Below are 27419 nucleotides of genomic sequence, written 5' to 3' on the forward strand. Positions count from 1 at the left end.
ACCTTTAATTTTCCTCATATTGATTGGGGATATTGACAAGGAAAGGAAGTGGTGCACAGCTTTCTCAAATCCTTCGCTGATGACACTCGCGCCACAAAGGAAGTCAAAACTCTAGAAGATGCTGTCCTACTTCAAAAAGATCTTGATAGAATGTATAAATGGACGGATGACAACAATATGAAGCTGAATGATATAAAATTTGAACTCTTGCGCTATGGAACAAAGCTCAAACAAGCTATACATAACCGTCTGGTGTTGAGATTGAAAACAAAGATGTTGTGAAAGACCTTGGAATCCTGATGGACAGTAATTGCACATTTCAGAAGCAAATTACTGCATTAATCGAAAAGGCTAGAAACTTAACATCTTGGATCCTGAGAACTTTTTCATCACGATCTTTAAATTGTATGATCGTACTATATAAATCATTGGTGATACCAATATTAGAATATTGCTCCGTTCTGTGGAGCCCAAATGCAGTTGGTCTCATCAGGGTGGCCAGCGATTTTAGTCATTGAAAATCAAGTATATTCAAGTATTTTTTGGAGCATTTTTGATAATTTTCAAGTATATCTTTGCTATTTTCAAGTATATTTTGAACTTTACGTATGGTGCTTCGTTAGAATAGGGATATCCGGATCCTCAATTTGCCAGAAATTTTATGGGCTTCCCTTTCTTAAAAATATTATGACAAAATTGTGTGCACAAAATAATGTCACTGATGCCAGAATTATTTTGACATTTTCTCAAATTAAACAACAGATCAAAATGTGCTCTAGAAACTAGTGGATTTATGACACCATGGCGTACTACAGCGGTTGTCTAATTTCTAGAATTTTATTACTAACAGCTTACGCAGCAAGGTTGTCAAATCAGAAGATTTGGTTGCGAGCGAAGTGGGTAGAATTTCTTTTGCAATTCTAAGTAATAGAAAAAAATGTTCCGATATTCCCAGAATGTTTTCTAGAGACTATCAGAAATATTTTCTTCAAATATCAGACTTCAAGACTTTTAAGACATTTCCAGTTCAAGCAGACGAAGAAACTGTGTAATTAAGAGTTTAGTCAATTCAGTCAAATCAAAAACTTTGCTGAAAAATTGACATTTTCCCAATTTTCAACTTCTTATTTCTAGAATCATTTCCCTATGGCTCACTGCTCCCAGAAGGTTTATTCTCTAGTAAGAGTTTTTAACATAGAAAATTGGCAAGCACTTTTCATGTAGCACTTTTCATGTCACTACCTTTCAAACTTTTCAAAAATATCACCATCAATTTTAGATAGGTCAAGTGTCCTGATATTAGTGAGTTTCATGATTACTTGGAGGACCCACCATGGTTGGGTCCGACAAAGAAAATTTTGAAAAATAGGGATTCAAAGATTGGCTAAAACCATCAATTTCAAGGGACTCTAGAAAGAAATTTCCTGACTTTTCCCTAACTTTTGAAGAATTTTACAAAAATTCCCTGGCTTTTCCATGTTTTCCCTGACTTTTTCTAAAAATAGCCCTTTTTCCAGGTTTTCCCTGACCGCTTTAGCATTAGCCTGCACAATTCATTTACCATGGGCTCCATTTTCCTCCAGCAGTAGCTTGATTTGCAAATATCAGATATCCATTTGGCAGAGAAAGAGTGGAAATGTGCACATTGGATATATTCTTTCAATACATGCTCCAAAGGCTAGATTTTTTAAATTCTCAATGAGGGTTATCTTGCAGTAAATAACTCGAGCTGAAGAATATCTAAGATTCTACTTTTACTTTTTTTCATTTTTTGTATGCTCCAAAGGCTAGATTTTTGAAATTCTCAATGAGGATTATCTTGCAGTAAATAACTTGAGCTGAAGAATATCTAAGATTCTGCTTTTACTTTTTTTCATTTTTTGTATGCTCCAAAGGCTAGATTTTTGAAATTCTCAATGAGGATTATCTTGCAGTAAATAACTTGAGCTGAAGAATATCTAAGATTCTGCTTTTACTTTTTTTCATTTTTTGTATGCCCATTAAGGTTCATCTTTTTAAAAAAAGCCATATCAAATAGGTTAAGTGAATAAGACCAACCAAGAATGTCTAACCTTACAAATAGGGTACAATACATTGTTACCAAGAGGACCCACCATGGTTGGGTCCGAATAGAAAATTTTGGAAAATTTATACTTCAAAACAGCCTGTAAGAGCCCTGGAAATAGAAGATTTGATTGAAAAAAGAAATTCAAGTATTTTCAAGTATTCCAATTTATCATTTTCAAGTATATACTGGAAAAATGGGCATTTTTTCAAAAACTCCAGTATAATCAAGTCTTACCAATATTTTTTTCCAGTATATTCAAGTATTTTCAAGTATTTCCAGTATCGCTGGCCACCCTGCTCATTCAGAGACTTGAAGATATTCAAAAGTCCTTCTTACAAAAGATAAATGGCACCCCAAACAATTATTGGGAGTGTCTAAAACAGACAAAAATTTACTCACTTCAAAGGCGAAGAGAACGCTACAGAATAATGTATGTCTGGAAGGTGATGGAAAAGATTGTACCTACTGTAAATGGTATCAAAACCACTGAAAACCCCCGGCTGGGCCGGATGTGTACACTGTCAATTCCAAAGAACCAAACATCAAAATTTAGAGACAGCACACTTGCAGTGCAAGGTGCAAAACTTTTTTTAATGCTATGCCAAAGAGCATCAGAAACCTCAAAAACATTTCTATCGATAAATTCAAAAGAGCCCTGGACACACACCTTAACAGGGGGGGGTCAAGCCTCAGGGTACTAAACCATAGCCTAGAAAGGGTACTTATCTAAAAAAATTTTTGACCCATACCACCTACCCAAATAAGTACCCGGGTACTTAATGACTTTTCCCTTCTAGACCCTATACCCACCCAAAAAGTACCCGGGTACTTAAGGACTTTTCTCTTCTAGACCCCATACCAACCCAAAAAGTACCCGAGTACTTAAGGACTTTTCCTTCTTAGACCCTATACCTCTGTATACCTACAAAAAATAAATTTATTACTTATTAATCTTTCTCAATTCTACACTCATCAAAATTAAACCCACCCTTATAACTGTTAATTTTAATTTTCCTTTACTATTAGCCCAACTAATAAGCCAGGCGTAATTTACAGTAATACATTCGGGTATATTGATTGCCTTATTTTTTAAACATGAAAACAGATGAAAACAATGTAAAAGCACTTTTTCACAATCTTTCAAAATCTTAGAACAGTTTTAACAAAAGATCTAGTTTCTGAAATATCTGGAAATATAAAAAGTATAAACCAGAGTAAATAAGTAAAAGCCCCACCAAAGTCAATTTCAAAGTATGTCAATCCACAAATAAAAATTTTTCTCTTTGTTTTTATTTCAAAATGTTCGAACACTTTGTTTTGTTATGATTCGAAAGTACTTAGTGCTCTGTTTACATTGAGAGATCAACCTTTGATTTCAAAATGTTTGAACGTTCGAACACTTTGTTTTGTTATGATATGATTCGAAAGTACTTAGTGCTCTGTTTACATTGAGAGATCAACCTTGTTCTCAAGTGATACATTGTTTCTTTTTTCTTAACTAGCTACTCGGCAATCATAATGAATGAGGACTTAGGTGTTCAAGAAAATATATCAGTGAAAATAAACACTCAGAAGGAGTTCATTACATCACTATTTCACGTGAAAACATAATAGAATAGAAGGAATGGGAAACACTCAGATGGAGCTCGATCAAAACAAACAAAACAGGACCTTGGCTTTCACTTTCACTTCAAAACTTTTCCCTAAATTTCTTTTTCTTGGCAGGTCTTTTTATATTTTGATATTACATCAACAATATAAAACAATTTAAAACTTTCTTTTCATCGATAATATTTTTATATGGCAGAATCATGTTTTTATCTGTTCTTCGTGTCAAATTTTATGCTAGAAGTAACTTATTTTTAACCATCCAATGATGGAATAAAAAATGTCACAGGTTTTTAGCAATACTTAAGTCTCAAAGCCCTTAAATTATCTTGAAAACAAAATAAACTACTCACCAGTACTCACCAAAATTGAGTCAAGGTACTTACTTTACAAAGAAAATTCAAATAAGACCCACCCAATTAGTACCCGGGTACTTGTTTGATTAAACAAACTTGGCTCCCCACCCACCCAAAAAGTACCCGGGTACTTATCAAATTTTTTTTTGGAAAAACACCCACCCCACCGGCTATGCTTTAGTACCCTGAGGCTTGACCCCCCCTGACCTTAAGTCTATCCCAGATGAACCCCAGATCCATGGATATACTGGGTGCAGGAGAGCTATTTCATATTCAATAATTGACATGAAAAATATCTGCTGAGATTCTTTTTCTCTCGACAGATTGATCACACAGAGGCGTGGTTCACCAAGAACCTTACCTGAAGCAGGATGCTCAAACAACTACACAAGTAACACAAGTAAGTAAGTAAGCTTTTTCAGGGTGTAGCTCAGCTGTAATCACGAGAAATGATGTATCCATAAATTTCTTTTAAATTACTTCAACTTGGGTGATTACTCCATATGTAAACCGTATAATGATTATGAAACGTAATGATAACAAAAAAGTTCAAATATTTTTCACTTTATTGGTCAAAAAACAGGTGGGTGTCCATAAAAGGTAAATTTATGGATACATCATTTCTCGTGATTACAGCTGAGCTACACCCTGAAAAACTTACTTACTTACTTGGGTGTCCATAAAAGGTAAAGAGGCAAAAATGTTTTTAGATGGGGGTGTCCACAATACCAGACATAGTGCAGAAAGGGGTCTGATCCCCCCCTTCTTAAATGATCCACCCCTTCTTGGCAACCTTTAGAAATACCCATCCCCAAGGATTTCGGGCTAAATTTTTTTATGGTAAAAAGGGAAGGGAAACAGTAAAGAAAAATTAAGTCTGGCAAATATATACCACTTTTAGTGAAAATAAAGAACTTCCTTTCATCCAGACCAAATTTCATAACAGCTGGAAAATAATCTACAATATATGTAAGCCCCCCCTTCTTCAACGACCCCCCTCCTTACTATCCCCCCTTTTTAGTGAAAATTTCTGATCCCCCCTTCTTCACTTTTTTGGAAGGTGTCATCCCCCCCTTAAGAAAGGGGGGGTTCAAACTATGCCAGATGATCCTAATATAAAATTGATCATTGATTTAAATTGATAGATAGTTGAGCGTTGATAATTGATAATTGTCACAGCGAAAGGTTTGTTTTTATTTTAATTTGTATCTTTGAATGACCCCATCGGATTTAGGCAGGGCTGTCACATTTAGGACCATTCACAGTATATACAACATCCATCAGTTAATAATTTATCAATAACTAATCGATCACATTTTGATTGGATCAATCAGTCAATAGCAATAATAAAGATAAAAAATTGTTGAGTATTGATTAGTATAAAATCGATCAGTCGATGATCGATTTTATCGATTACAACCGTCTGGATAATAGGGAGGGTGTCCATAATAGGTGAACCTACCTTACTAAACACTTGGTGTTTGGCTTGACGTTTAGCAATGAAACATTCTCAATAATTTCATTGTTAAATGTGATTGACAGATTGACATTTTCTGGATAATAGCCCCCCCCCCCCCTTTAAAACTTAACTCCCTATTTTTCTTTAAAAACCCAGGCTGAACCAAAATTGTTAGTTTGCTGTCACCTGACCCTAGATTTTGGAGGTGGGTCGGTCGGACGGAAATTTATTTATCAAATTGACAATTTATGAAATTTTCGTCCATGGAAGGGTTAAAACAGTTTGTTAGCATTTAGGTAATTTTGAATGGAAAACAAAAGAGCTAGCAGGGAATTCACGATTCTCATGCTTGAGACAGACAAGATACGAGTTTTAATTGATTCAATTGTTTGAAGTTTTTGAAGGGGAAAAAAATTTCTTCTTTAAAATGGCAATAAATATTTTTGGGTCGGCAGATTTTAAGGTAGGGTTGGTCGGGTGACGACAAACCAACAATTTTTTAAGTCCAGCCCCACCCCTTAAATTTTAAACTGCCTTTATAACTCTGCATCAACATGGGCAAAACAGATAGCTGGAATAATTCAATACAGTACAAAGAACTTTAAACCATAACATAAATGTTTTTATTATACAATGCTAAAGTCAAGTACGATATAAAATGATATAAATATATTTGGTAACTTTACTTACAGTTGTATTCTTCCTTCCAAATCCATGTATGTTCTTTCTTGGTGTACTGGCAACAGTTTACCTACAGAGTTTAACCACATAGATACCCACATGTGCGCTGAAGGTCTGTTCTGATGTCTGAGCGAGTGGAGCGAGTCAGTGCGTCTTCTTCTTTCACAAAAAAGTTAATATAACCTGGAGTGCTCAATCAGTCAATAGCAGAACATGTTGATTTAATAATATGTATGCAAATGTTAGACGATTTTGTGGTCAAAAATTGATTGAAAACAGGGAATTTCCCCACAATGTGCATAATTTATGCAAAATTATAGCACTTTTTTACCACAAAAACGCCCATAACTTTTGATCTAGAAAAGTTGAGACTTTGATATTATACATTTTTTTGCTCAGTTTGAGGAGTTCTATCACGTGGTGTAGGTCTTTTTTGATTTTGAAGACCCCCAAAAAATCAACGAATTTTCAGGATTTACAATTTACAATTTTGACTAAAAACACAAAAATCGCAAATTACGCATAACCTGCGGGTTTCAAGCTTGGTAACATTTAAATTCCAAATCAACACCCTCAAATTGACTAACATCAATGGTCAAAGCTTGTTCACCGGCATTAAAAAAAAAAGTGAAACGTTTTGAGGGAGCTGGCCACAGCCTACATCGATGAAAGTCACGTACTTTTCAAACCTAATTGTCAAAATTGTATTCTATGCTATATTTCCTAAATACAACGGCAAATTACCGCGCAAATTTGAAATGGAAATCTTCTCAAACATCCATTTTCGTTTTAGATGTTATTCCCTGGGATTGATTGTTTTTTCTTAAACGCCTTGGCTTGCTTAACTTAAAGCATAGATAAAAAAAGCGCGTAGCTTTTACATATCTATGCTTGACATCTTCAACCATTCGTCAAAATTTACATAAAAGGAATTGTGTGATACCTTTGTTCACCACTTTCAAGCACTCAATATGAAACACCCATGGAAAAAAGTATTGATGACACCTGAGTTTATTATGAAAAATATTAACTTCATAATCTTCATTTCCACCAAAATGTTTACGTTCTTTCACAGAAAGTATGTTTCGCCACATGTGGGCGATATACAACATTCGAACGTTCGAACGTTCGATTACCCACAATCCCCCACAATCAACACAGAACGCCACTTAGCGCCCGGGCAAGTGTAAATGTAGTGATTCGCAGACCTTTTTAGTGCCTAAAGATAAGAAAACTTTTTTTCGCTACCCACCATTAACCTAAAAGGATGAGAAAAAGCTTAGTTAGGGCAAGTGAAGGCATGTGTAATAAAAAGCTAGAGAAGATATTTTCGCAGGATTTATTTTTCGAAAATTCTAGGTAATTCATATATTTCGGTTCGCAAAATTTATGTCCGCAATTTAAAATAAATTTGTTTTACAGTAAAACCTCTAATAAACGGACACTCTAAAAGGCGGACACCTCTGATTATCGGACAATTTTATTTCCCCCGGCCGTTTCCTAGTCAAATACTCATAAAAAAGTTTCTAAAAGGCGGACACTCAATTAGCGGACCCTCTGATTAGCGGACAAAATTTTTCGCACGAAATGGCCAAAACCCCTATTTATTTTAGCTCTCCAATTAGCGGACATTAAATATCAAACGCGTCACAGACGTCCAAAATCGAAAAAATTTCTTTTAGATATTTTTATTTCAAGCACTTATTAGTCTTATTATTCAAATTATTTCTAAAAATTTCCGATTTTCCCTAGACCCATTCAACGAATTTAGGTGGGCCAAAGAAATCATAAATCACTGGTACTTCAAGCCCGTACCCACCACCTCCATTTAACCTCTTGCCAGTCACTCGAGCTCTTCTATGGCCTAGTGTCCGCAGATGAGTACTTTAGACCCCAATTTTGTATTTTCGACACCCTGGGATGGCCTAATTTCTAATTAGCGGACACTTAACCCCTTTCCCCGATGGTGTCCACTAATTATAGGTTCCACTGTATTCTTCTTGGGGGGTGTTTACCCGATTCCGCCATTCTACAAACTTTTTCTCCAATATCCGTCAAACCGTCTAAAAATCTACCGAAATTCCGCCACGGAAAATATGCCTTTGAAATTCAAGGTTTTTGTCAAAAATTCTGCGAATTTTGAATATTTTTATCCCATTCCGAAATTCGGCAAAACTTTTTGCTAAAAATTCCGTTTTTATGAAATAAAATTGTGTAATTTTCCGTCTCCGTCGGAGAACGTAATTTCTGAAATTCCGTCTAAATTTTCGTCAAATTCTGTCACTTGTCCGAAAAAAGGGCTGATTCCGCTCCTCCAGCCGCCAGCCATGAAACCCTCTCTTCTTATCTTAGTTATCTTATATATACACAATTTTTTTATAAGAATTGCATAAATTGAAATCAGCCTCGTGATTATTTTCAACCTCGCATGCTGAATAAATAATAAACTATCCTGCGTCGTGCGACGTGGTGCCATCACAGGGGGGTCAAGTAAGCCCTGGGATAAGAAAATCAATTATTTTTTATTTAATAAATGGTCAAGTACCCCCTCCCCCCTGCACGCACGCGTATGCAAATGGCTATACCCCTGGTGAGGATGAGTGCGTAATTTTTCATTCCCCCCCCCTTGGTTGAAGAAAATTTCTAATTCAAATCCTTTGGTTCAAATCTTTATTTCATACATGAAACTCAGTGTTTACTAAGAAACTTTTTCTTTTCCTTCATGCGTATAAGAAGCGTAAAAGTCGACAAAAATACAAGCAAAAAAGGGCTATGAAAGAAAAATTTCCTTTCCATTTTCCTTTGACCCCTCCCCTTACCCTGTACGCAAGCATATGCTTCTGAGAAGACCCTCCTCCCCCTTAGTGCGTACGTACTATGTTGACGGCCTCAAGGTTCTTTTATAGTATAATTTTGATTTTAAAAAGATGTATAGTATTTATTAGCTTAGTTGCATACAAAGTCAGTAAAAACATTCTCGCCTTTGCCGAAAACTTTTCGTATACCTAGAGGAATGTAAAGAGATAGAAAAACAGCTTTTCTTATTACTCAAAGTTCAACGATCACTTCTATTGAAAATTCCATTGTAAAAACGTTGATTAGGTCATTAAATGATAGTCCAGAAAAGACGGCTTGCCATACAAATCGGACGGTTTCTACATGATTTGACGATAAAAATGAAAATTAGTTTTTCCTTTTTTGTCGTTTACTAGTTCAATTTTTAAGAATAAGGAGCAATATTTTTACCAATGTATAACAAAAGAAATTCTTAACACAATGATATTAAATTGGTTCTTGTAAAACTGTCAGAAGTCGAGTAAAATCAAGATGAAGTTATAATTTTCTCGAGCTCTAGCTTTCCCATTATGGTGCAGTCATGATGCGGTTATATCAGTAGAATTGCTAGGAAATTCTGAGCAAGAAGAAATAGGTACTTTTTCGTATAGGAGAGGTGTACCCAAAATATAAGCCCTAAAAGTTAGCACATAATCAGGCTTGAAACAAAAGAATTTTGTCACAACACGCTAATTATGCAGAATTTTTATAGCGACAACAAATGAAACCTATTTACTCGACATAAACTCCCTTAAGAGCAAAAGACCTGGTATATGACGAGCCGTTTTCCATTGTTTTCAAGAAGCTCTTTTCCATCTCTTTACATTCCTCTGGTATACCCAAGGCAATGTGAATAAAAATATTTTGTTATCAAAGGCAAAAATAGCAACGGATGGGTTGACATCTGGGGGAAAATCGATTAAGGAATACAATGAAAACAGCACGAATTCTTTTGGTTCCATCACGATTCCTTTGTAAATCACAATTGATTTTCACTAAGCCTTCTGATTGGTTCAAATCTTATTACAGAATGCGAATATGGTTTTTCTACAGGGTGTCTTGAAAAATGTATCGAGTCGTACCACTTCTATAGAAAGAAAGTTCTTGTGTGTGTTTGATTAAATTTGCAATGTTTATCATATTAACATATTAATTGTCACGAGACATCTTTTATGAATAACTTTTACAAAAAACAATTCTCAATAACTTTAACGTCAAGAAAATTGTAAAGAAGTGTAACTTTTTTTAATCATAATGACTGTTGTAAAAACAATTATACTAACATATTGTTAAACACACGCAACAATCTTCTACTTAGAATCATTTTCAAACTCGATACTTTTTTTCCGGACACACCGTCTATACATTTCAACTGGACACCATACAAGTTCATGCTACATAGTAAAGCTTGATCAAAAAAGTCATTTGAGTAGTTGTCATCGTCATTATCAAAATCATTTTCCAATTTTTTACTCATTTAAAATGAATTGGAAAAATCGTTTACATGATTTCTTTTCAGATCTTAATGGATCTTCTCCTCATTGCATCCTTTGTCTTAAGATGTACCCAAGTTAGATTGGACATCGCGTTTGACACTCTGGCTAAAGCATGGTGGAAAATTGCAAGACAAGAGTAGAATATAAAAGTTAAACCCCCTCCCCCAGTGAATCGAAGGACATTGCGAGGGGCATTGAACAGTCGCTTGAACGGCCGCTCGAACTAAACATTGCAATTGGCGGGAAGAAAGGGTCGCACTGTACATTGCAATTGGTATGTAGATATATAGATACATGGATACATAAATATATAGATACATAGATACATGGATACGTAGATATGTAGATATATAGATACATAGATACATAGATACATAGATACATCGATATGTAGATGCGTAGATACATAGATACATAGAAACATAGATACAAAGATATGTAGATACATAGATGCATAGATACATAGATGCGTAGATACATAGATATATAGATACGTGGATATGTAGATACATAGATGTGTAGATATGTAGATACATAGATACATGGATGCGTAGATATATAGATACATGGATATGTAAATACATAGATACATAGATATATAGATACATGGATGCGTAGATACATAGATACATAGACGCATGGATGCGTAGATATGTAGATACATAGATACATAGATACGTGGATATGTAGATACATAGATGCATAGATATGTAGATACATAGCTACATGGATGCATAGATATGTAGACATATATATACATGGATATGTAGATACATAGATGTGTAGATATGTAGATACATAGATACATGGATGTGTAGATATGTAGATATATAGATACATGGATGCGTAGATATATAGATGTATGGATATGTAGATGCATAGATACGTAGATACATGGATGCGTAGATATGTAGATACGTAGATATATAGATACATGGATATGTAGATATATAGATAAATAGATACATAGATATGTAGATATATAGATACATGGATATGTAGATATGTAGATACATAGATGTGTAGATGTGTAGATAAATAGATACATGGATGCGTAGATATATAGATACATAGATACATAGATACATAGATGTGTAGATATATAGATACATGGATGCGTAGATATGTAGATACATAGATACATAGATACATAGATGTGTAGATATATAGATACATGGATGCGTAGATATGTAGATACATAGATACGTGGATATATAGATACATGGATATGTAGATACATAGATACATAGATACATAGATACATAGATGTGTAGATACATAGATGTGTAGATATGTAGATATATAGATACATGGATATGTAGATATGTAGATACATAGATGTGTAGATGTGTAGATACATAGATACATGGATGCGTAGATATGTAGATACATAGATACATAGATACATAGATGTGTAGATATGTAGATATGTAGATACATGGATATGTAGATACATAGATACATAGATATGTAGATATGTAGATACATAGATACATAAATACATAGATACATAGATGAGTAGATATGTAGATATATAGATACATGGATGCGTAGATATGCAGATATATAGATACATGGATATGTAGATACATAGATGTGTAGATATGTAGATACATAGATACATGGATGCGTAGATATGTAGATATAGAGATACATGGATGCGTAGATATGTAGATACATAGATACGTGGATATATAGATACATGGATACATAGATACATAGATGTGTAGATATGTAGATATATAGATACATAGATGCGTAGATATGTAGATATATAGATACATGGATTTGTAGATACATAGATGTGTAGATATGTAGATACATAGATACATGGATGCGTAGATATGTAGATATAGAGATACATGGATGCGTAGATATGTAGATACATAGATACGTGGATATATAGATACATGGATATGTAGGTACATAGATGTGTAGATATGTAGATACATAGATACATGGATGCGTAGATATGTAGATATATAGATACATGGATGCGTATATATGTAGATAGATAGATACGTGGATATATAGATACATGGATACATAGATACATAGATGTGTAGATGTGTAGATACATAGATACATGGATGCGTAGATATGTAGATACATAGATACATAGATTTTTAGATATGTAGATATGTAGATACATGGATATGTAGATATGTAGATACATAGATACATAAATACATAGATACATAGATGTGTAGATATGTAGATATATAGATACATGGATGCGTAGATATGTAGATATATAGATACATGGATATGTAGATACATAGATGTGTAGATATGTAGATACATAGATACATGGATGCGTAGATATGTAGATATATAGATACATGGATGCGTAGATATGTAGATACATAGATACGTGGATATATAGATACATGGATACATAGATACATAGATGTGTAGATATGTAGATATATAGATACATAGATGCGTAGATATGTAGATATATAGATACATGGATTTGTAGATACATAGATGTGTAGATATGTAGATACATAGATACATGGATGCGTAGATATGTAGATATAGAGATACATGGATGCGTAGATATGTAGATACATAGATACGTGGATATATAGATACATGGATATGTAGATACATAGATGTGTAGATGTGTAGATATATAGATACATGGATATGTAGATATGTAGATACATAGATGCGTTGATATGTAGATATATAGATTCATAGATACATAGATACATGGATGCGTAGATATGTAGATATATAGATTCATAGATACATAGATACATGGATGCGTAGATATGTAGATATGTAGATACATAGATACATGGATGTGTAGATATGTAGATACATAGATACATAGATACATAGATATGTAGATACATGGATGCGTAGATATGTAGATATATAGATTCATAGATACATAGATACATGGATGCGTAGATATGTAGATACATAGATACATAGATTTTTAGATATGTAGATATCGCTACCTTAATTCAAAAGGGGCCTAAGTCCAGGTACCCCCCAGTTCAAAAGGGGCCTAAGTCCATTTTTATGAAATTTGAGATCTTTAGTTTTTCTCAATCTCTGGTTCATTTGCTCTCTTTTGATGTACATAACAAGTAGTTTTTAAAGTTAAAAAGGTTCAAAACTTCATACTGAAGCTCTGATAAAAGTGATGTTTAATTCAAAAGAGGCCTAAGTCCATGATCTTTTTACAATTAAGGGCCTAAGTCCATCAACTTTTTACAATAAAAAGGCCTAAGTCCACCAAAATAAGTTTGTTAAGTTTTGAAGAGGCCTAAGTATAATTGAATTGCAAATGGGCCTAAGTCCATGCATCCTAAAAAGTTTAATTGAGTTTTTCTTTATTTTACTGAGATTGTCTTTTCTCTTTATCTTGAATCTAGGTGTAAGTGGTTTTATTTTGGAGTGTCATATGTGCAGGTTTTGAACTCTAAAAGGCAGAAATTAACCCTCACACGTTTTTCAAAATTCATGTTTAATTCAAAAAAGGCCTAAGTCCACTCTGCAAGATTTACTAAGTTGCACCTGTTACATACAAAAATACATTCCTTTCAAACGAATGCCTTTTCATTGGAGAAACAACTTATAGCTATGGCTTTCAGAAAACATTTACTTCAAAGCTTTACCATCAAAAATGGTTTCAGAATCAAGGAAAAACTTTAATTGCAATTTTCTCAAAATGACCCAAATGGACTTAGGCCCCTTTTGAATTAAGGCTCACAGGACTTAGGCCCCTTTTGAATTAAGGTAGCGATATGTAGATACATGGATATGTAGATATGTAGATACATAGATACATAAATACATAGATACATAGATGTGTAGATATGTAGATATATAGATACATGGATGCGTAGATATGTAGATATATAGATACATGGATATGTAGATACATAGATGTGTAGATATGTAGATACATAGATACATGGATGCGTAGATATGTAGATATATAGATACATGGATGCGTAGATATGTAGATACATAGATACGTGGATATATAGATACATGGATACATAGATACATAGATGTGTAGATATGTAGATATATAGATACATAGATGCGTAGATATGTAGATATATAGATACATGGATTTGTAGATACATAGATGTGTAGATATGTAGATACATAGATACATGGATGCGTAGATATGTAGATATAGAGATACATGGATGCGTAGATATGTAGATACATAGATACGTGGATATATAGATACATGGATATGTAGATACATAGATGTGTAGATGTGTAGATATATAGATACATGGATATGTAGATATGTAGATACATAGATGCGTTGATATGTAGATATATAGATTCATAGATACATAGATACATGGATGCGTAGATATGTAGATATATAGATTCATAGATACATAGATACATGGATGCGTAGATATGTAGATATGTAGATACATAGATACATGGATGTGTAGATATGTAGATACATAGATACATAGATACATAGATATGTAGATACATGGATGCGTAGATATGTAGATATAGAGATACATGGATGCGTAGATATGTAGATATATAGATACATAGATACGTGGACATGTAGATACATGGATATGTAGATACATAGATACATAGATACATAGATACATTGATGCGTGGATATATAGATATGTAGATATGTAGATACATAGATACATAGATACATAGATGTGTAGATATTATGTTATATATCAGTATTATAGTATATTGTAGTAGGTATAATAGTATAGCATATTATATATTAAGACCAATGATACGAGGCACTCTATCCAATGAATGGACGCGGACAACTAAACCAACGTGACTATTGATCCCAGGCTCTAAATCCAGTCCTCTAAATACTCATAGAACTAAAAACTATAAATACCGGAATCACAAAATCATTATTGGAGTCGGAGAGCGTGCTGAGAGTTGAAACATGCTGGAAAGCTAGAGAGTTACGAACCGTACTATTAGTAAAGAGACTTGTTACTGATTTAGATCTGGAACCTTCCATAACATCAATTGCAGATATTATCGTGTTATCGACTTTTTAGACAACTATATACGAAAAGAGATGGCAACAACAATGCATATACGACTAAAAGGAACACTTTCAACTGTATGATCCATCGATCGTCGAGTGAAAGCGATTTAAATGCTAATTCCCAACCCAACTTTCCAGATCCCCCATATCCTTGGTATGAAATGGAACCTGAGGAGCCTGTCAAATATGAAGAGCTTGAACTTTGTAGTGACAGTGGCGACTCTGATGTTGAAATAGAATATACTCCACGCTCTCCCCCTCCCAGTTATTCCTCCCACTCCGACACCCCTTACCTTCGCTCTGGAGACAAAAAGAATGAAGAAGATGATGTTCAAAGCAGAAACTCCGAACCAGACGGACTCAAAGTATCATTTGAAGACAATCAAGATAGAAAAGAGGCCAACTTTGACACAACATACGATGATGAAGAAGAATCTGACTTTGCAGCAAAGAGCAGTGAGACCAATGAAGTTGAAAACTTAATTGACATTAATGCATCTTTACACGACGAAAATGAAGTTCAGTCCACATCGAAGAACTTTCAAGTCCAGACGGTCGAGGGAACATCAACAACAGACAGTAATGAAGCATTATTTGGCATCGAACTGATCCCCGTTCAAAAGGAACAGTTTTATGAAAAGGACACAACAACAGTCGATGGAAACCACAAAACTCTATTTCAAAATGTCCTTGTACAAAAGATGAAGAAAGTTAAAAGTCGCTTCATCCAAGAAAGTCCTACCTCAGTCCGAATTTGGGGTAAAATATTTGGATTAGATTGTCAATTTCTGATAGACAGTGGGGCTGCCATAACAGCTATCAGTCGGGATTTTTGGGATGAAATCAAGAGCTTAACAACAATCTCACCCTCAACAAATAATCTTCCTAGTGTCGTAACCGCCAACCAAGAAGAACTAGCAATACAAGGGTCCATATTTATACCCTTGGAAATCGAAAAGGAAAAGTATATGACCAATCTATACATCGTTGAAGGCTTGAGCCACAGCATAGTGGTGGGGCATAACTTTCTTACTGAAAACAATGGAACGATCAATTACAAGGAACAAAGTTTAACTCTCGAAATTGATAAACCATCACTTCCGGTACCAAAAGAACACCTTGAGGCGATACCTTTACGTTCAATGTCTAAACGCAAGCCTACGACTGAACTATTTTCAAGAAAGAAGAAGAACATTTTACCACTTTGCGAGACGATTTGGCAATTCGAATATGATTTTTCATCTGGAGACGATTATCTCTTCGAACCATCAGAGGAACTGAAACAACAAACATCCTTGAACATAACTCCGGCCATTTTCCGGGGAAGCAGTGGAAGAGTTACCTTGAAAGTTACAAGTCTCAATGAGAATCCCGTCAAAATTCCTGCTGGTTCTCTTCTGGGCACCCTAACAAAGATAACAACAATTGCACCGATCCAAGAGACAAGCCAAATTGATAGGAGAGTAACTGGTCCAGAAGACAACTTACAACACGAACCAAACTTGATTCCAACGAGTAGCAAACGGACGGCAGGTGGAAAGAATGCTTCGCAAGTGAAAATCAATTCCGATTTGTCAGACAGCCAAACAAGACAGATTCAAGAGCTGGTTAACACCTATGAAGAAACTTTTGCAGCCACCCTCCAAGAAATTGGACTCACGCCACTTGTTCAACACATAATTCACACTGGCGACGCAGCCGCAGTACGACAACGCCCCTACAGAGTTTCCCCAAAACAAAGAGAAGTTATCGACAAAGAACTCGACCAAATGATAGAAAGAGGTTTGGTCCGAAAGTCAACGAGCCCATGGGCCTCACCTGTGGTCGTTGTACCGAAACCAGGAGGCGGGGTCAGAGTATGCTTCGACTATCGAGCAGTCAATAAAGTCACAACCGTCGACAGTCATCCTCTACCACGTGTAGACGACTTGCTAGATCATCTAAAAGGCGCAAAATACTTCAGTAAAATTGACTTAAAAAGTGGATTTTGGCAAATTCCTATGGAAGAGTCCTCAATTCCAAAGACAGCATTTTGCACGCACCGTGGACTGTACGAATGTGTCATCATGCCAATGGGACTTAAAAACAGTCCTATGACGTTTGAAAGGCTTATCGAACACGTTTTTACGGAAGAACTGTGGAAATCTGTCCTCATATACTTGGATGACATTATCGTATATTCATCCACGTTTGAGGAGCACCTTATCCATCTCAAATTTGTCTTTGACAAGCTAGCTGAAGCCAATCTTAAAGCTCACCCTGGAAAGTGTGACCTTGCAGAGACGGAAATAACATTTCTAGGCCACATCATTTCATCAGATGGCATTAGACCAAACGAGGAGAACACCAGACGAGTACGAGAGTTCCCACAGCCAAGAACCGTCAAAGATCAAAGACCAAACGAACCAATAGATATTCCGGAAAGAATGAACGAAGAAATAAACTCCTTTGATCATACAACCAGAGAGGCTGAAGACGGTCCTTCAAATATCAATGATGAGGAAACATTTCAAAGTCCATCAGAAGCAGCCAACAACCTCTTCTTCGCTGCTATTACGAATAATACCTTCGACAAAGACGAAATTCAACGACACCAAATTGCGGATCCTGATTTGAAAGCAAAAATCGAATATCTGCAAAAGAAGACTCTACCCGAAGGCAAGCAAAAAGATACTGTTCTGAGAAACAACTATCTCATGGATGGAGGAGTTCTTTACCACATCTATAGCCCAAAGACCACTACACCCGAAGGTGTATGGAAACAATTGGTAATCCCAAAGAAGTTCCGCGCCACTATCATGAGGTACAATCACGATGAACCCAACGCAGCACACTTTGGCTTTGCCAAGACCGCTGACAAAATCAGAAGACGGTACTTTTGGCCAGGGATGTTGACTGATATCCAAACCTGGGTCAACACCTGCATTATATGCCAACAGGATAAAGGAACACCATCAAAGAAAGCACCATTACTACCTATAGCAACTGGAGAACCCTGGAGCGCACTTCACTGTGATGTAGTTGGACCTTTCCCAAGAACAGACGCTGGGAACAGATACGTAGTGGTTTTTATTGAACGACTCACCTCTTGGCCTGAGGCATTCGCGACTGCCTCGACCGAAGCACACGTTATTGCTGAATTGTTACTACATCATATCATATTTCGCTTTGGCGTTCCAAGATACTTTGTCACTGATCAAGGTACCAATTTTTTGTCTCATTTGATGGCAGAAGTTTGTGCGATGTTGAATATCAAACAAATTAGCACCACGCCATACCATCCTCAATCTAATGGCATTGTAGAAAGACTTAATGGAACCATTGTTAAAGGCATTTCCCACTTTGTTGCTTCAAGACAGAATGATTGGGACCAGTATCTTCCCTCAGTACTCTTCGCTTACCGTACAAGTATCAATGCATCCAGACAGGATTCGCCATACTACTTAATGTTTGGAAGAAAGGCTACGCTACCAAGTGACCTACAGTTCAATCCTGGACGAAAATTATCACCGTTAATTGAGGATCATCGTGAAAGGATAGTTGATCAAGTGCGTACCGCTCAGAAGCTAGCACAAGTGAACCTACGAAAAGCCCAACGACGAGACAAGTACTACTACGACAGAGGGGCCACTAACACTCAGTTCAAAGTCGGAGATAAGGTCTGGCTACACAATAAAAAACGTTATAAGGGCCTGAGTCCAAAATTGATGGCAAAGTGGATTGGTCCATATCGAGTCACGAAAAAGATATCCGAAGTAAATTATGAGCTGAATGATCCCCTCAATAAAAGAAAACCAACGACTGTGGTCCATGTCAACCGAATGAAGCCATTTAATGATCCAAACTTTCGTGCTAATAACGATGATTCCTCTGATGACTTGAGTGACGTATCTGAAGAGAATGAAGAATCAAAACACGAAGAGACAGACTCATCCACATCTGGAAATCAAAATCAAGAGCAGACTGGACCAAAAGAGGTCAATGACACTGTTGTAGAAGATAAAACTCAACCTGATCCAGACCAAACTTTTGAAACTTCTCAAGAAATGGAAGCAGATGAACCGATCTACATGGTGGAGGAAATCTTGAAAATGAAGCTCAAGAGAAACAAAAGATACTTCTTAATAAAATGGCAAGGATATTCTCACGACGAAAACACCTGGGAACCTGAAGAGAACTTAAACGCGGAGTTGGTCAAGAGATTCCTAGACCCCAATCTATCGATTAACACCATCTCATACAGAAGAAGCCAGCCCACTTCGCTGAAATGGTCATTATTTCTGGTCCTTATGTTCATGCCAATAATATTTGGATCAAGACTGGGAAATCTCTACGATTGCACCACCACTACTCCACTAGGAATATACGAATTCCCAAAAATACCGACATGTACTCATTCTATGACAAAAAAATCAGAGCTTATAACGAAAGAAATGGAAGTCTTTAAGTATTCGCCGAACATCACTCACTTTAACATCCATTACTGCACGTTATACAAAACCACCACAATTTGCGATTGGAAACCAAGAGTTGCCTGGAGCAGAAAAGTTTCCTCCAAAAAGGAGACGTCTAATTCGGAGGAAATCTTTATCAGTCCATCTGATTGTATCCAAGCATTCAATACGAAAACATACAATGGAAACCCTCTTGAAAGAAAAAGTGGACATCGTTTTGTCAGTACACACCCTGATGGAAAAGTGGCTAAATGCAAGTATTGGAAGAAGACAACGTTAAAAATCAAGGAATTGACCCTTAGAACCTTCGATGCTCAAGTCGTTGGTAAAGAAAAGTACATTGAACAACACTTAACCAACAGCAAATGCCCAAGCGAAATTCCAAAAGGACAATCATACGGCTCTTGTACCATGAAAGATGCACCAAAAAGTGCTCTAATTTGGAATGACCCACATCATCCAGCAATCGATTGGCATTCACTAGGAAAACATGAAGTAAAGCAAATGGAGAGTCATGTTCTAATTCCTTCTCTCAAAGTTGGTGGAAGCATCCAAAATGAATATGGCGAAAGCAAAACTACTCTTTTGCTTGATAACGGTCTATTACTGAAGGACCCAGTGATGAAAGGAAACATGTTCGAAGCCCTTAAAGACATGGTGACTGCATATTCCAAACGAATGGTATCCGACACTCTTGGACCTATCCTACAAGCTCATATTGTGCGTACCCTTATTAACCAGAAATTAGACATTATTCAAGAATGGGAAAGACTTTGTTTCATACAACAGGAAGTGTCGAGAATTCAACGATGGATAATAGCAGTTTTTCCTACAACTGCAGCCCGATGGATTCACCAAGAAAGTGGAGTCACCGTCCACATAGTCGGAGAAGCCCTTCAAGTACATCGCTGTTTGAAAATTTCCAACTACCGTCTAATCACCAATCGAAGAGTAGAAAATTCATGTTACTTCGATATTCCAGTAAAAGCACCCTATCATAACCAAGTTAAATTTTTACGAATTATGGATCGACAGGTAGTAGAAAAATCTCACAAAATCAACTGCTCAGCCAGACCCCCTATTACGTATTTACAAAACAACGAAGGCTCATATGATGTGATAGACCAAGAAGGAGAAGTAACCAAGACAAAAACAAAGAAGCAATTCCATGGATCCAGTTTTGTGAAGTTGCAAAAGATTAGAGGATTCGATGAAAGAATGATTCAGAAACCACCTCAACACCTGGCACCATACTCCATGCTAAACATCTTCTCCGAAATCCATGATGCTATGGAGGAAGTAAAACAACTACAGATAGAACGTGGAAATGGCGACCTTCTCACTGGTATTGGAGTTGGACTTGGAGGAGCTTTAGAAGCCGCTGCAGGAGGAACAAGCCAAATCATTGGAGCTTTAGGAAGTGGAATACAAGGTGTCCTAACTGGAGTTGGTAACTTGGATGAAAAGATTGTTACTTCTCTTGGTTCAGCTGCAGGTAATATCATCACTTCTACTGGCGATGCAGTGGAATCTGCTGGGAAAGGAATAGGAAGTATCCTCAACATCTTTGGTGGAATCGGTGGAACTATTAAATGGGTCGTCCTTCTAGCTTTAATTGGAGCTTTTGTATACCTGAACCGAGGCTCCATAATAAAACTTTTCAAGAAAAATACCAAAATGGAATTCTCACCAGCCCAGCAACGGTTAGAAAAAGACGAAGAACATTCCCATAAAGAAATGCATAGGGAACGACGTCACCACCGTCATCATCAAAGACATCGCTTTAAAACACCTAATGATGGGAAAACATTCGAAACAGTAACAGAAGAACCTGCTACGAGGGATCTCTTCACGTACGTTCATACTGGAAAGAAAAGAAGCCACATCCATAAGACCAAACGACACCATGGACATGTACTGGCAATACATTGCCGATCAACTGACCAAGAAAAGCAAAAACATGGCATCAAGACAGAAGTCTATTTATCCATAGAAGGAGAAACAAAGACCTTTATTGCTCTGGTGGACACTGGTTCTAGTCATTCCTTATTGAACAAAAGAATTTGGGATAAGGCTGAAATCGCTCCATTCCTGAGCCACAATGAAGGAACTATATTAGCATCAGTTACTGGAGGTATCCTTGAGACTGCTGGAAGTGCAATCATACCAGCTAGCATAGCAGAACCACTGTCATTGAAAACCCAGGAATTTATGGTTGTCCCAAACATTGAAGAAGATGTAATCATTGGAATGAATATTTTGAGCTCGGAGAAGGCTATCATCAACTTTTCGGAACAAACCATAACCAGTGCGAGCAGGAGAAAGAGATTCTTTGCGAGTAACAAACGAAAAGAAACACCCAGAATTTGGAGTATCCTAGCAGTTATAGCCTCTATTACTGCATTGACGGTTGCGACCCTGTACGTTCTCACTTTGATCAAGAATCCATCAGACGAAGAATATTTACCAAATGGAAATCTCACAAGTAAATTTGTCAAGATACCAACCATTTTGCATGTTCGAGCTGGAAAAGTGTTGTCAGAGCGAACAAAACATATTGTGGTTATCGAATTTCCGGTACCAAGGATTCTAAACCAATACATATCTAATTCCGAAAAAATGATCCTTGGTATCATGCATAATACATCAAAATCCAATGGTACAACCGAATACCAGAGATTGAATGCTAAATGTCGAATTCGAACCCTACATGAATAATGAAAGAAAGGAAAAACTTTGTATATATAACTATATGGGTAAAATTTTTTTTTGAGGAGTTTTGTTTTGTTTTACTACTGGAAGTTACTGTAAAAGAAGAGAAGTATGAGTATTTAATTGTAACTAATGTGAACTTTGATATAAATGTTTGAATTTTTTAAAGAAGAGAAGAAAATGAACTTTTATCGCTCGATCAACTCACCTGGCTAAAATGCTACGAGGAAGTGGTATGGGCAAACGAACGACCACGAACGGATCCATATGCTCTTCAATCGCTCGCTTATATGGCTCTGATTGACTCAGACTGTAAAAACATCCACATAAAAAATTCCCGTAAAATATCTAGGGAGAAATACATAGTTCTACTATTTAATATTCGACACCAACTAACATACACAATGTGCCGATATGGCAAAGCTACACCACATTACTACTGGGATACCTACGTCACCAATATATACACGCTCCAACTTCACCAACTTAAAATACAGTCATCAATCAAAAGACAAAAGTGGTTTGGAGTGTTCGAAATGTTAAAAGTAGTATTTTGCCAACTTATGAATTCAAGCTATGGAGAAGAGTTTGCGGAAAAAGTTCTCAACATCCTGATTATAGATGAGACACCTCCAAAACAACCTTGCAACATTGACAACCATGAGCTACTAATTGATATTGGCCTGAGAGCGGCTGATATGTTGAAATCAAATGTAGGCCATCCTAGCAGCCGTTTTTCGAAATACAAAAACAGGCCTCACATCACCAACCGAATGGATTGGAACCCAAGCCACTTTAATCCAAATGTCTCACTCCCTGAATTTTCCGAAGTAGACCTACAACAGCTAGAAATTTACAGCTACAACAGAAGACCTTGGGACATGACATCTACATTAAAAAGACGGTTAGAGGAATGAAATCAATATGAATGGGTGTCCTACTGCCGATAAACTTCAAAATTAACTCTTTTTTTTCTTTCATAACTTCTTCTCTTCTGACATATTGTACGTAAAATTTGATATTTAGATTTGGCATTTTAGGAACTCGAGTTTTCGTTATTATTAATTATTTTTTCGTAAGTTGTGGAATAATTTAAGGATTTTTAATTGTTTTTGTTTTTGAATTTTACTGAGAATGGGAAATAATTTTTAAAGAAGCAAAATTTTGGTGAATTAAATTTAAAATTGGAAACTGGTTAGTTAATTTGGTAAACAATCAAAGTCGATGATAACACAAAGATGCACGTGGCGTTTTATTACGAACTAATTCACGATAAACGTCGTTTCGATGAACGTGGCGTTTTATTACGAACTAATTCACGATAAACATCGTTTCGACGAACGTGGCGTATTTTTACGAACTAATTCACGATAAACATCGTTTCGATGAACGTGGCGTTGTATTACGAACTAATTCACGATAAGCATCAAATATGATAAATAATAGATAAGGCCAAAAATACATGATGAATAATAGAGACAGTCGAAATTGGAAAGGGTACCCAAGCGAATTGTTAAGAATACGAAATGATGTTCATATACCAGACATTCATTTTGATGTGTATTGACGAGACACTGGTAAGCTAGCATATACTAGTGACTTTTATATACATATGGGAATGGATGTTGAAAAGGTGCACATGGTATGAGAATCGTTTTTATACTTGAAATAAATACTTTAGTGACGAGGACGTCACTTATCATTATATGGAGGTGTGACAGTAGAGATATTTTGAGAAAACATCACTCATCCCAAAATAAACAATCTACATTATCCATTCAAGTCCAACGTGCTTACGCAGGAATAGACCATGAAAAGACATTCTCTAGCTACCAGCATTCAGTCAATGGAAAATCATCATATACCATTCACGTTGAATAGATTTACGCATGAAGATCATCGAGGAAAACGGACTGCAACCCCGTTAGCCCAAGCGTGACTAATATCTTTCATACCACTGACACACTGAGATAATCGAGAACAAAACCAAGAGACTGAATCAATCTACGCACAACACTGAAAGATTTATGAGTTGGGATCGAGGAAGCAATCCCAACCAAATGAATGGACGCGGACAACTAAACCAACGTGACTATTGATCCCAGGCTCTAAATCCAGTCCTCTAAATACTCATAGAACTAAAAACTATAAATACCGGAATCACAAAATCATTATTGGAGTCGGAGAGCGTGCTGAGAGTTGAAACATGCTGGAAAGCTAGAGAGTTACGAACCGTACTATTAGTAACAGAGACTTGTTACTGATTTAGATCTGGAACCTTCCATAACATCAATTGCAGATATTATCGTGTTATCGACTTTTTAGACAACTATATTAAGGAACAGTTATTTGGAGTTATTGAAATATTAGTGATCACTTTTATGTAAATATAAAATTCATTCGATCGAAGTTACTATCGTCCATTTACTATCTTCTTAAATTGTACTCTTTCAGGGTACACTGCGCCTCGGGGTTTAGTGAAACTGTCTGGTGAAATATCCAGGGAGTTCCACACATAAATCTCCGTGTGCGACAGTAAGGTCTCAAATATAGTCGTAAGAATTAATAAGTTAATTAACCTCACGATTTCACGATCATAAAAATCTTTACCTGACGGAACCGCATTCGACGCATTCCACAGTTTTCATATTATTCTAAACCGGTCAACGAATGGAAATGAGCCGGTTCGTGTACTCTTGAATTGCAGTCCCCTCCGACCATCGGATGATAGATTGGAAAGATCCATAAACCATAACGACCGAACGAGTGAGCCGTATTGTTTTGGAACTCAAGCATTGGAACGTTTCTAAAAAGGAGAAAATCCGTAGGATTAGAAAAAGACACTTTTAACGCTGTCCAGCTTAGAGGTTATTTCTGAGCCAAATTTTAATTCTCGAGGTCATAAAGGAAACCAGTGCATTGTTCCAGTTCTTGACCCTCTAGACTAACAGCACTAACAGACCAATAAATTGTTAGGCAAAATGAATATAAAGATACAGAGATAACTTTCTTTGAGATTTTTATGAGATGAAACTTAGGCCGATATTTTTTTAATTTTCCATATCATAGGTGATTAAGATTCGCTGTTCAAAGATCTCTCTGTACTACAAAAACGGCTGGAATGTCTTATTAGTTACAGACACTTTTCACGCTACCTAACCTGCTAGATTTCTTAAAGAATGTGCTGAAGAGATAACCGGTGCATTTTTTCAACTTTTCTTCACTTAAACAAGGAAAAGTACCAGCTAATGCTAAGAAATCTAAAGCTCAATTATCAAAATATACCTAGGACAAATGTTGACATCGAATGATGGTCCATCAGGGTGCTTAAACATTTGGTACCAGTATCCAAAATGGCTGCCACCAGCAGCTGCGTTGTGGCTGACAGTATTATTAGCATTGGTAACCCAATACGACGCTGGTGTAATATCCACATTTAAGCCAGAACTTGACGGAATGACAAATACGGCTAGATTGTAACGTACTACGTTGCCCGTTTTGATTCCATCTTCCATAAAGTAGGCATTTCCTGTGTGAGGAAAAAAAATCATATGTCGGTGTTATGAAAACATTGAAAAGGCAGAAAACTTTTTCCAACTTCTTGAGCAACTTATTTGATCTAACTGATCTGGCAATTGATCGTAGTCTAAAGGTTGATGAATTGGTATTGTTTCGAAGCAAAAGGCTCATGACTAGGTAGTTGAGGATTTTAGAGATATCTTATGTCATTTCTTGTCTTGAAAGCCACGAGTAACTCTCTAATAATGAACAACTGAATGGTGCCCCGATTTAGTGACGTAGTTAGAGAGGGGGTTAATCTACAAATTTTGCCATCCTCAACCCCGACCCAGTTAGTTTTCCCAACCCTACGAATTCATTCCTCTTTGTTTATAACAAAGAACCACATATGGTTTAAAAGAACGACAAATTACACATGCGTATTATAATGCAGGATTCTTTAGAGAAACAGACTGAGAGCTTCGTTGACTTACCTCTGATATCATAAATGACGTTTCTTTCTACTACCAAATTATGGACGTGATGCATGGTCACCGCACGATTGAAGGAACGGTGGATAGCACATCCTTTGACGTACGATTCTGACGTCGCCTTCCATGTGAAAATGAATCGGGTAACGACCAAGACGGAACGCTTGTCCAGCGTTCGTGATTTCTTTCAATGTGGTTGAAATGTGCAACCGCTAGTCCCTAATGAACGATTATTTTGGAAATTAATCATTTTAAACTTTGTTGTATTTATAATGGGCCATTCCATTTTATACCCCTACAGGGGGAGGGAGTGGACGAACATTTTAAAGATGTCTAAATGAGTGATTTTTCATTTTTTCCAGGGGATAAAGAATTATATATTTCAAAATTTCCAAGGGGTAAAAGACTGATTTTAGTTCGTCCAACGTCACTTTAAAGTAAAAAGGAAATTTTCTAAAAGTTTTTTTTTCAAATTTTACAGTTTTACAGTGGTTATCCACACATTTCCAAAAAATGTTTTCTTGACTTGAAAAAGTTCGTCCACCCCCTGAATGGAAATTTGATACCGTAAACTTCTTTATACACAGTTTTCTCTTTGTATAAAATATATTACTATTTATTTTCTTTATCGGCAGTAACCTTATAGGCACAATTTTAGTTATTCCATAATCTTAAAAGCGAGATAAACACTTTAGAAAACGGGTAGGTAGAAAACCTGGCCCACCTCTC

At 36.2% G+C, this 27419-nt stretch overlaps 1 protein-coding gene across 2 annotated transcripts in view; it reads right to left on the minus strand.

The window, feature by feature from the left end:
- Window positions 1-27419, minus strand: part of LOC136819063 (uncharacterized) — a 61515-nt gene that overhangs the window by 23051 nt on the left and 11045 nt on the right. For both annotated transcript variants that reach the window (XM_067075228.1, XM_067075227.1), the window contains exons 2-4: window positions 26694-26909; window positions 25987-26230; window positions 25312-25507 (exon numbers count right to left, since the gene is read on the minus strand). The gene's annotated coding sequence lies outside the window, so the exon portion shown is untranslated. The remainder of the gene's footprint in view (window positions 1-25311; window positions 25508-25986; window positions 26231-26693; window positions 26910-27419) is intronic.

This window comes from Clytia hemisphaerica, unplaced genomic scaffold (genome assembly GCF_902728285.1).
Source record: "Clytia hemisphaerica strain Z4C2 unplaced genomic scaffold, Clytia hemisphaerica genome assembly, whole genome shotgun sequence".
Classification (NCBI taxonomy): Eukaryota; Metazoa; Cnidaria; class Hydrozoa; order Leptothecata; family Clytiidae; genus Clytia; species Clytia hemisphaerica.